The sequence below is a fragment of the Sus scrofa genome, chromosome 8, assembly GCF_054392235.1.
Source record: "Sus scrofa isolate SSC_HxYL_T2T_F1_AM1 chromosome 8, Sscrofa_HxYL_maternal_Yorkshire_Landrace_v2.0, whole genome shotgun sequence".
Taxonomy (NCBI): domain Eukaryota; kingdom Metazoa; phylum Chordata; class Mammalia; order Artiodactyla; family Suidae; genus Sus; species Sus scrofa.
The window spans coordinates 13093911-13105452 of NC_139390.1; positions in this window are offsets into that span (position 1 = coordinate 13093911).

Genomic DNA, 11542 nt, shown 5'->3' on the forward strand with positions numbered 1-11542 from the left:
TTATAGAAACTGGTGATTAATGTGGTGGGAAAGAGCGAACATGCTATATGAGTCATTACATTAGACCCAACATGTTTAATGGTCTGTTATGCTGAGCAGAGAGCAGCAAGGAGCCTGCTGGGGGAAAGACAAGCCAAAAAGCTCAGAGACTCATTTCCCCCCTCCCCCAAACTGTCTAACTTACAAGCAGAGCGGTGTCACCATTCTGTGAACTGCAAATAAAGCAACAACTCTGAGGACTTTCTTTTCTTCCTTTGACCAGTGAGTGTGGGATGTAATCCATGATTACCTGTAGTTCAGGGTTGTTCTAAAGTGATATATATGGTGAGGGTAAGTGATGGTCAACTCTTGTGACCAGATAAATTCAGTAATGCATTAAAATCTGCGTCTGCACCTGGAAAATGGAGAAGAAAGACCCAGTTTATAAAGTTATAGTGAAAGCCTGTTGGGCTTATTAAAAGGTTCATTTTTAGGGAGAAACATGCTAATTAAAATACAGAAGCATTGGATTGGGAGTTAGGAATTTTGGGTCGAGTGTTGGCTTAGCTTCTGTTTAGAGGTACCACCTTGGACAAGATAGTTTGTCTTTTCATTTGCCTCAAAGGCTTAGTTATTTCTATATCACACATAATGGTGAACATTAATCAATGTTTGTGAAATGCAAGTAATGGCAAATGTAAGGAAATTTGGTTGCCAAGTAGTAGTAGTATTGATAGCGATGCTGCTGGTCCCATGAGATGTCTAGAATTATGGAAACATGTTCTCAGATGTTTTCCAGGAATGTAAATGAAATTTCCATTCACTCCCACCTTTGGCACCTCCAGCCCAATCATCACGCTAAAGTGAGAGTAATCTAAAAAAATAGAAATCTGATGATGTAACTCCAAATACTTGGTGGCTTCCAGTGGATTCTCATTGTTAGAACTGTAGCCAAGGTTCTCAACATGACTAAGAAGCCTCTATACCACTTGGCCCGTTTTTATATCTCCCCTCTCATCTCACAACACCTTTTCTTTTGCTGTATGGGTTCAACCTACTTTGCCTTCTTCCAAAATCTCAGTGTGCTGTACTTCTTCTCATCTCAGAGCCATCGCACATGCTGTTCCTTTACCTAGAATGCTCTTCCCCCTGTTTTTTACTCTTACCTCATGTTGTAGGCTGAATAATGACCTCTCCCTTGCCCCCAGAGATGTCCAAGTCCTAAACTCTTGAAGCTGTGAATATATTCTCTTACATGGTAAGAGGGACTTTACAGATGTGATTAAGGATCATGAGATGGAGAGATTATTCTGGATTATCCAAGTGGAACCCAGTGTAATCACAAGTGTCCTCCTAAGAGTGAAGAAGGTGAATCATTGTAAGAGATGATTAAGGAGGCAAGAGTGTGTGAGTGTAAATGGTTAGCATGAGGCAGTTCTGCCAGTGGAACACACAGGGAGGGCATCTGGGTCATTCTTGAGAGTGCAGTCAACAGAGGCTTCTTACAGAAAAGGGCTCGAGTGGAGCTCTGATGTTTGAATCAGGAGGTGGGGGCAGAAAATATTCAAAGTGGCAGGGACAGCATGAGTATATATTCCTCAGACAAAAGCTGTGAAGAGCACAGAATTCTGATATGTGAAAATGATGATTGAGATTGGAGAAGAACTCAAGAGCTTTATGAGCAGTTTACTGAGTTAGGTCAGTAAGGAGCTGTGGATGGATTTTAAGCAGGGGAGAGAAATAATGAGATTTTAATTGTGGAGGGCAAGCGGAAAAAAAAGAGAAAGTGACTGTTTTTATATCTGGCAAAGGGAAGACTTTGGTCTGGAAGCGAGTGGCAGTGAAAATGAAGCAAGTTGATAGGTCTTAGCGATATTTAGGAGGTAGTCTCAATAGGACTTTGACTGATAAGATGTAGGGAGAGAGGGAGCTAAGGATTCCTCCTAGATTATTAACTTGGAAAACTGAAGACACTGTTAGTGATGCCATTCATTGAAATAAGAAACAGCAGATGGTGATACATGAAAAAGAAAAGTTATCTTCTCAGAATGTCTGCAGCAAATAGGTACTTTGTTAAAAAGCTGTGAATTGAACTTTAAGATAGACTAGCTAACCTGGATGGTAGTTGGTAGAAGGGATTCTTGGTTGTGTATATGGTCAGAGGGTTTAGATCAGAGGATGGGCCACATCTGAGAAAATTAAATAGAATCAGGATACTTACATCATGTTTATAAGTTTCTAAATTTTTCTGCATAGCATAGAATCAAAGAGATATAATTTCCTAGTACACATAAAATATATCATATGGGTTTTTTTTTTTTTTTTTTGTCTTTTGTCCTTTCAGGACCTTACCCGCAGCACATGGAGGTTCCCAGGCTAGGGGTCAACTTGGAGCTATAGCTGCCGGCCTATGCCAGAGCCACAGCAACTCGGAATCCAAGCTGCACCTGCAGCCTACATGGCAACGCCGGATCCTTAACCCACTGAGCGAGGCCAGGGATCGAGCCTGCAATCTCATGGTTCCTAGTCAGATTTGTTTCCACTGTGCCATGACGGGAACTCCCTATCATATGTTTTAACTGAACATAAACCCTATAATATTATGTCGCACCTACAAATATAACATGAGCTTTTAGTAGCAGACATAACATTTAAAATGAACACAAATCCATTCATCTGTTGATGGACATTTAGTTTGTTTCCATGTCTTGGCTATTGTGAATAGTGCTGCAGGGAACATGAGTGCATGTATCTTTTTCAAGGAAAGTTTTTCTGGATATATGCCCAAGAGTGGGATTTATTAGGTCATATGGTAGTTCTAGATTTAGTTTCCTGAGGTACCTCCATACTGTTTTCCATAGTGATTGCACCAATTTACATTTCCACCAACAGTGTAGGAGGGCACCCTTTTTTCCACAGTGTCTCCAGCATTTGCTATTTGTTGACTTGTTAATGATGGCCATTCTGACAGGTGTGTCAGATGGATGTATTAAGAAGACATGGTATATATACACAATGGAATACTACTCAGCCATAAAAAGGAACAAAATAATGCCATTTGCAGCAACATGGATGGAACTAGAGACTCTCATACTAAGTGAAGTAAATTAGAAAGAGAAAGACAAATACCATATGATATCACTTATATCTAGAATCTAATATATGGCACAAATGAACCTTTCCATAGAAAAGAAACTCATGGACTTGGAGAACAGACTTTTGGTTGCCAAAAGGGAGGTAGTGGGATGAACTGAGAGTCTGGGGTTAATGGATGCAAACTATTGCATTAGGAATGGATAAGCAATGAGATCCATCTATATAGTTCCAGGAACTATGTCTAGTCACTTATGGAACATGGTGGAGGATAATTTGAGAAAAAGAATGTATATATATGTGTGACTGGGTCACTTTGCTGTACAGTAGAAATTGACAGAACACTGTAAACCAGCTATGATGGAAAAAATAAAAATAATTATGAAAAATAAAAAATAAAGTAAAATGAACACGAAGATGTTTCTACTTTATCTTGAGCTACTCATGCCACTTCTGCAGTATTTTATTATTATTATTATTATTATTATTATTATTTTGCCTTTTAGGACTGCACCTGTGGCATATGGAAGTTCCTAGGCTAGGGGTTCAATCGGAGCTGCAGCTGCCGGCCTACGCCACAGCCACAGCAACATGGGACCGAGCTGTGTCTGTGATCTATGCCACAGCTCATGGCAGAGCTGGGTCCTTAACCCACTGAGCGAGGCCAGGGATCGAATCTGCATCCTCATGTATCCTAGTCAGGTTTGTTAACCACTGAGCCACGGAGGGAATTCTATATTCAGTTTTGAATGCCACAGATGAACAGTAACTTGGATAATCTTGAGAATATTTGCAGGAGAGTATTAAGGATAGTGAAGCAATTTAAGCCATTGACAATGAGATATTTTTGAAGGAGTTTGGATGTTTGCTGGAAAGAGAGACTTTGTGTTTGTAGGAGTATTAGGGAAGATGCATGATATAATACCAAGGTTGTAATGTGAAAGAAGGATCAGTCTTACTCTGTACTATCACAGGGATAGAAGTGTAATTGTTGGAAGTAGTTGAGGAGGTCAAGGGTTGAGAAGCTCTGTGTTAAATAGGTTTGTGTAGAAGTTTTGCAGCAAAAATTGAATAGAGTGCAGGAATTCCACTGCATATAAAGGAACTCCACCATTGATATAAGCAGTTTTTACAAAAGTGAAACAAGTTGCCTCAATTCAGTACCCCTGGAGGTTCATAAGTGGAGGTGTATGTTCAGTATCCAAAGGATCGCTGGACTGAATGACTTGATGTCTCTTTTGTCTCTGAAGGCCACTAGTTTTGTTGAGGATGAGAGGCTGGGTGTAGCAGTCTGCTTAGACAGGGATTCACAGGACTAGGGACAGGGGTGAGGGAATAGCGATCACTGCCAATTCCAGGCATTCACAAGCTCTTCTCTTGTCTTTACTAGAAGCCAAAGGGGAGTAGAGGATGGGAGTGGCCATGAATGTCTGTGCTTGCTTGCCGTCTGTAGTTGGGCTGAGTGAGCTACGACCATGTGCTAAACAGTTATATAAGAGGAAGAAAGATAGAGCTGTGTAGCCTGGGGTGGACTAGACCCGGGATAATCCTGATTGATCCCTCTCATTATTTAAAAAAATGCAGTATCTTGGAATCTTAATGATGAAAAGTCCCTTAGAGATCAGCTTCCCAGGTGACTTCTGATTCAGACTGCTGGGAATGACAGTGGCTCCCCAAATGTAGGATTTCCTGAAATGACTCGGTAAGACTGAAGAGTCTTGGATTTTAAGAATAATTTTATATTTTGTATAAAATTTAAATATGTACACAATTATTTTAAGGTCAGGCAGAAATTGTCCTACTGCTTCTGTTTTGTTTTGTGGAATGCATTATACATATATAGACACAGTTCCTGTATAATTAGTAATACAAAACATTTGCATCTTCAAATGTATTTGCTTTATTTGGATGAACTTTCCTTGGTTTTTTGGAATCCCCCTAAAATATTTTACCAGAGGAAACTAGGGAGCAGATGTAGAGATTTTTCCCCTCCCTGGACATTGGAAACAATGTATTGTTCCTCAAAAGACAGAATTGAGTTTATTGTCTGTTGCTGAAGGGAGCAGCCTTATCTTTCTAAGAGCTGCCATGGTGACATATTTCCCCTCATTTATACTGGAAAGTGGGACATTTACTTGTAAGACAGGTTGAAAACAATTTATCTGGCATTTCAAAAAAGGTGGAAAATGAACCAAACGCCCTCCCTCCCTTTCCCTTGCATTCCCCTTTTCCTGCTTTTTGACAGTTTGTATATAGGTATAGAATTAGCAGCATTAGGGAGGCTAATTAAAACCAATTATAGCCTGACTGACCTGTCACCACAGTCAAATTACCAAAAGAATAGTGGAGCATATTTGGAAAACAGTTTCTTCTAGAGCACATATGCCTGTTTTGGTCACATTTTATTTTAGGGATCTCAGTACAGTAATCATTTAGCTGCAACATCACGTAGTTGTATCTCATCTCTCTCTCCCTTTTTTCTTTTTAGGGCTGCACCTGCAGCATATGGAAGTTCCCAGGCTAGGGGTCAAATCGGAGCTGCAGCTGCAGGCCTACACCATAGCCAGAGTAATGTGGGATCTGAGCCACATCTGCAACCTACGTTGCAGTTTGGGGCAACACTGGATCCTTAACCCACTGAGCAAGGCCAGGGATCCACCCTGCATCCTCATGGATACTAGTTGGGTTCTCTAACCCGCTGAGCCACAGTGGGAACTCCTCATCTCTTAATGTATTTTTTTGCTTTTTAGGACCTACTTTTTTACAATAGGATCCTGCTCTTAAAAAGTTTAAAAGAAAGCGAGGGAGTTCCTGGCATGGCTCAGTGGAAACGAACCTGACTAGTAGCCATGAGGACGCAGGTTGCATCTCTGGCTAGATATATCAGCTGTGTCTTCTGGTCTTGAAAAAAGGTGTCCTCTGCGGCCCAGTGGCACAGTCACCCCTGGTCACCAGAGCCGGGTACTCCAGGGGTATCCCCTGCGGGCTGTGTGCACCCTTCTCTTGTGGTTGGGTTATGATTCCTGCAGGTGTGCTGGTGGGCAGGGTTGGTCTCCAGGTTGCAAAGGCCTGGCTGTGACTACTGTGGGTGTGCTGGTGGGCGGGGCTGGCCTCCTGAAGAGGGAGCTCCTTTGGGATGGCACTGGTGCCGGCAACCTCTGTCTTTTTTTTTTTTTTTCTCTTTTAAAAATACCTTCTGGTTGGAGTTCCTGTTGTGGCTCAACAGGTTAAGAATCTGACTAGTATCTATGGGTATGCAGGTTTGATCCCTGTCCTTACTTCGTGGGTCAAGGATTGCAGCAAGCTGAATCTGGCATTGCTGTGGCTGTGGTGTAGGTTGGCAGCTGCAGCTCTTATTTGACCCGTAGCCTGGGAACTTCCATATGCTGCAGGTGCAGCCCTAAAAAGAAAAAAAAAAAAAAAACTTCTGGTTTTTAAATCTTGCTTGAAAGGCTTCTCTTGCTCTTAATTTGACCATGTAGTTTTTTTTTTTTTTTTTTTTTACATATTCTAGCAATACTTTTGTCTCTCTTCTTAGCCAGTCTTGCCAGTTTAATTTGTTAGACAAACTATATTATCTTCATTGAATTAAATAAGTGTATTTGTCATGTATTAAATTTTTATATATCCTGGAATTATTCTTTATCCTTATGCCAGTGTCATTCTGATTTGATTAAAGTTTTGAGCTTTATGATACGTTCTGATAACCTGGTTAGTTAGGTTAGTCTTCTCTCATTGTTAATAATGTTACATTTGTATGTTAATTTTAAGATACTTAAAGATTTTATATTAACTCTTCTTATCCAAGAATGATGATATATTTTAAAAGTATATTCGTATGTTTTAAGAATTTTAGTAATATTTTATTATTTTATTCATATGGATTCTATCTTTTGACCTGTTATAGAATTCTAGATTGGAATTATTTTTCTTTGTAATTTTGATGGTCTTTTTTTCTTTTGTCTTCAAGTATTCAATTTTGCTGATAAACCTGATTACCAGTTGGCTTCTTTTTCTTTTCTTTTTTTTTTTTTTTTAAGGCCTACCTGTGGCATATGAAGTTCCCAGGCTAGGGATTGAATTGGAGCTGCAGCTGTGGTCTACACCACAGCCATGGCAACACTGGATCTGAGCTGTTTTTGCAACCTATGCCATAGCTTGTGGCAATGCTGGATCCTTAGCCCACTGAGTGAGGCCAGAGATTGAACCAGCATCCTCACAGACACTATTTTGGGTTCTTAACCTGCTGAACCACAGTGGGAACTCCTGGATTCTTATTTCTTCATAGGTAAACTTTATTTATTCTGTGAGAGAACTTTTGGGTATTTATCTTTATCTGTAGTGTTCTGGAATTTTCTAGGTTTTGATTTGGAGCAAGTCATTTTGGTTATTTACTTTGCTGGAAATGGACCATTCAATTTAGAAATTTCTTTTTCTTTAGCTCTCTAATTTTTTTAAATGTATTTTTTAATTTTTCTCAATCTTTTTTACTGTCTTATTTTCCTGAGCTATTCTTAGTCTAAATTTAAGTTTCCTGAGCTGCTTTCCTAAGTCGCTATTTTTTTCCCTTTCTATTTTCTAGACAAGAATCTGGACATAGCCCCTGAGCCAAACACTTGCATAGCCACCCTGCATCTCTCATGTAACATAAGAATATATGTTTGCTGTAAACCACTGAGATTTAGGGATTGTTGCAAAGCATAAGATGAATAAGATGATCTGTACATTTCTTTTGTCTTTTTGCAGTATATACTGGTAGAGTCCTTGCCTTTTAAATTCTTCCAATATATTTTTCTACTTTTCGAATTGCTCCTTTTTAATAATAATCTGTGTTTTTATTTCTTTTGATTTCTTCAGTTTCTCTGAGGACACTAATTAGGTTAAGTTCATCTCTTTTTTGAATGATAGCCATTTGCTCATGGTTATCAGCTCTGAAAACTTATACATATATAAATAGAGTTGAAAGCAAAAGGATTAAAAAAGATAGAGCATGGCACCTGTAAGCATAAGAAAGTTAATGTGGCTACGTCAATACCAGACAGAGTGGATTTCAGCCTCAGTATTGCCAGAGATAAAGGGCGATATTTCATCCTGATAAAAAGGTCCATCTAAGGATATGATAGAGACGTATATTTGTTTCCCACTCTGTGGCAAAAGATGGATATTTTATTTTCCTCATCTGACTAAGAGCACTGAGGATGGTGCCCTTTCACAGCCATCACAGGTCCTGCTTCAGATTTATTCATAGACCCAGTTTCCTTCTTGGTGTGGCCATCAGTCCTGGTTTTTCCACGTTCCCTCCATTATCTCTTGCCAGCCAGAAGTTCCAGCTTTTTCATTTACTTACCACTTGTTTTGCAGTGTACGGCTAAGTCTTTTGGTCTTTGGGAAATTCCCTTGCTTTCTTTTGAGGCTGAATTTGTTGTAATTCATCTAATATCAATGTAGTTTTCAGTAGAAAGGATTTTCAAAATATTTAGTTTAGTATACTACTTGAAGGGAAAGTCCTATCTTGCCTTTTAAACTCTGGTTTCACCGTTTACCAGTGATCTTGGACAAATTCTCTCCATGATTGTCAACTTCTTCATCTATAAAAGGAGATAGTAATATCTACCTTGTAGTTTTGTGTCAGAGATAACTATTGTATGTATTAAAAATGTTTAGCAAAGTGTCTGACACATGACAGTTACCCTGTAAGTGGTACCTATTCTTTTTTTCGGCCTTTGCTTTACATTATTCGTAAAAATAAGGGATTCAGTAGATCTGTATTGAATAAAGTGGAATCAAAATATTCTGCTACAGGATTACTTGCAGACTGGACACCTGTGTTGTTAAATAAAGTTTTATTGGAACATAGCCAGGCCCATTGGTGTGTTATCACCGCTGTTGCATTACAGTGGCAGATTGAATAGTTGCAACAGAGACCAGTGCTTAAAATATTGTGTTTGAAGCAGTTTGCCTGTCTTTGTTGTAGTTTTTAGGAGCAGTGACTTTTCAAGGCTGAGCTCAGGGTTAAGCCTTGTAAAGGCTTGTCCATATCTGCATGGATCTTCTATTATACTCTCTGGCATTTACTTTTAAAAGTAACTACCCTAATTACTTCCCCTTCATTCCCTCATTAGCCTCCCAACTTGTCAACTGTCCTTAACCCACTGTATCCCACAGACTTTTCAAATAGAACGCTTCTCAACCATCCTTTTATGTCTTCCAAGATTAACCCCCCCTTTTTTTGCTAGATCCCTTCTTTCTAATTATCTTATTTTTATATCTTTTATTTATTCTCCTTTATTTTACTTTTTGCTTCAAACAAAACCAAAATCCCCCAAATAAAATAATTTGCTTGCATCTAGTTTCCTAATTATGTCAATTCTTTTTAAAATTGGACCGTCATTCTTGAATCTGTTTACCTCCTTTTCATTTTAACTGCTACTGCCCTAGCTTACTCCTTCGTTTCTTCACGTCTGCATATTTTTCCTGATCTGGGCTCATCTTTCCATTCTGTCCTTATTTCCCACTATAATCTTCATATACTTTAACCTCTTTATTATCAAGGCTATATAGATACTTCCCCGCTCTCTGTGTTTCCTTCCCTTTGTTCGTATGACTGGACCTGAAGGTCTGTCAATCTTTCATTCCTCTGTCCATAAGTATCAACTTGTTCATCCCTCAAGGCTTAACTCAAACTCTGTCTCTTCCTAGATTTATTTCACTCTCTAAGAAGGATTTCCTTCTTTCTTCCAATAACCAGTGTTCCTCTAGTACATATGAGTGCTGAACCTATTCTTAATAGGTTGTATTTTTATTCTTTTTCAAAAACATATGCCTCTGCCACTAGATTATAGTACAGTTGAGGTAAGTGTGGCATCTCAGTTATCTTTGTGCTTAGCGTGGTATCTGGCATGGAAGCATGTCCACAAAAGTTTGTTAAAGTAGCACTTTAAAATAGATTCTAAATAATTTTAATCATATGGTAAATAATTGCTCAGGCATACTCTTTTAGGTTGATGATAGAAAAACAACCACAGCTGCCCAGACAAACACTCTGGACTCTTGGACAGAGCTCTTACTGGCCTTGGATGGCAAATTTTCATATCTATAAATAATCCTGAGCAAGCTGCTCTGTGAAAATTCCTTTATCCTTTAAGGAGTGAGTAAACCAAAGATGTTAATTTTGATAATTCAGAGAAAAGTCATACTCTGAAGGATGACGGTTTAAAATTCTTGAACCTTGACTAAAAATAAGTAGTTTTTCCCACTACTCATTTTGCACTGCATAAAAGCCTCATGATTAAAGAGTCATGTAATCATTGTCTCCTGAAGAGTACTCGGCATTTGGTTGTATGTCACATACCATCTTTACAAAAAAAGATGGGTCATAAACATTAAAAAAATTTCCAGATCTTGTAGGAAGTCTGTAGGAATGAAGTTTACACAAACCTCATTTCCTGTATCAACTACTCTGGCTATAAAAATAGCTTCATGAGCTCTCATGAAGGGCTGGAAAACAAACAGTGGAGGATCTGGAAGTGACAGGCATAAAAAACAGTAATAGAGTATCTGGGTTTTTGGCTACAAGGAGTCCCAGCCACGACCTCATGCCCAGGAGAGACTGTGGCTTTGGGTAAACTTCCTGGGAAGGTGGGCCTAGTCTAGGGTGGGCTGATAAAGCCCACCGTGAAACCTAGGTGTTTAGAGATACATGGATGACCTTCTGCTTGGTATTTAGTTTGAGCACACTGAAACTGATCTAGCCTCAGAGTGTACTACAGTCAGTAACTACAGTAACCTATGATTAAATATAAAAGTAGAGTCATTTATAAAAGGCAGTGAGAATGCTAAACTCATTTTTCGGTTGAGGAAATCAAGGCTGAGTATCTCCTGAAGATCATCTAGATAAGAAATGGCAGAGCTGGAATTTGAACACAGTTCTGTTTTTCTCATACATTTTTTTTTTTTTTTTTTGCTTTTTTCCCTTTAGGGCCACACCTGAGGCATATGAAGGTTCTCAGACTAAGGGTCCAATTGGAGCTTCAGCTGCTGGCCTACACCACAGCCACAGCAACGGGGGAATCTGAGCTGCATCTGCGACCTATACCACAACTCACAGCAACGCTGGATCTTTAACCCACTGAGTGAGGCCAGGGATCGAACCCGCAACCTCATGGTTCCTAGTCGGATTCGTTTCCACTGCATCACGCTGGGACCTCCTCATACATGTATTTTTAATCAGTATGTGATTCCACATTTCTGATATATATATATATATCTGTTATATAAGGACGTATATATATGTATGTATATCACACACACATACATACATTATTTGCAATATGGTAAAAATTTAAGGGGTTTAGCACACATGGGGAACTCAGGAGTGTTTGATCTCTATTTCTGGTTTTTATGGTTAAAGAGTCTGTATTATTTGACTATTGCCATGTAACAAATTACCCCCATCTTAATGGCTTAAAAT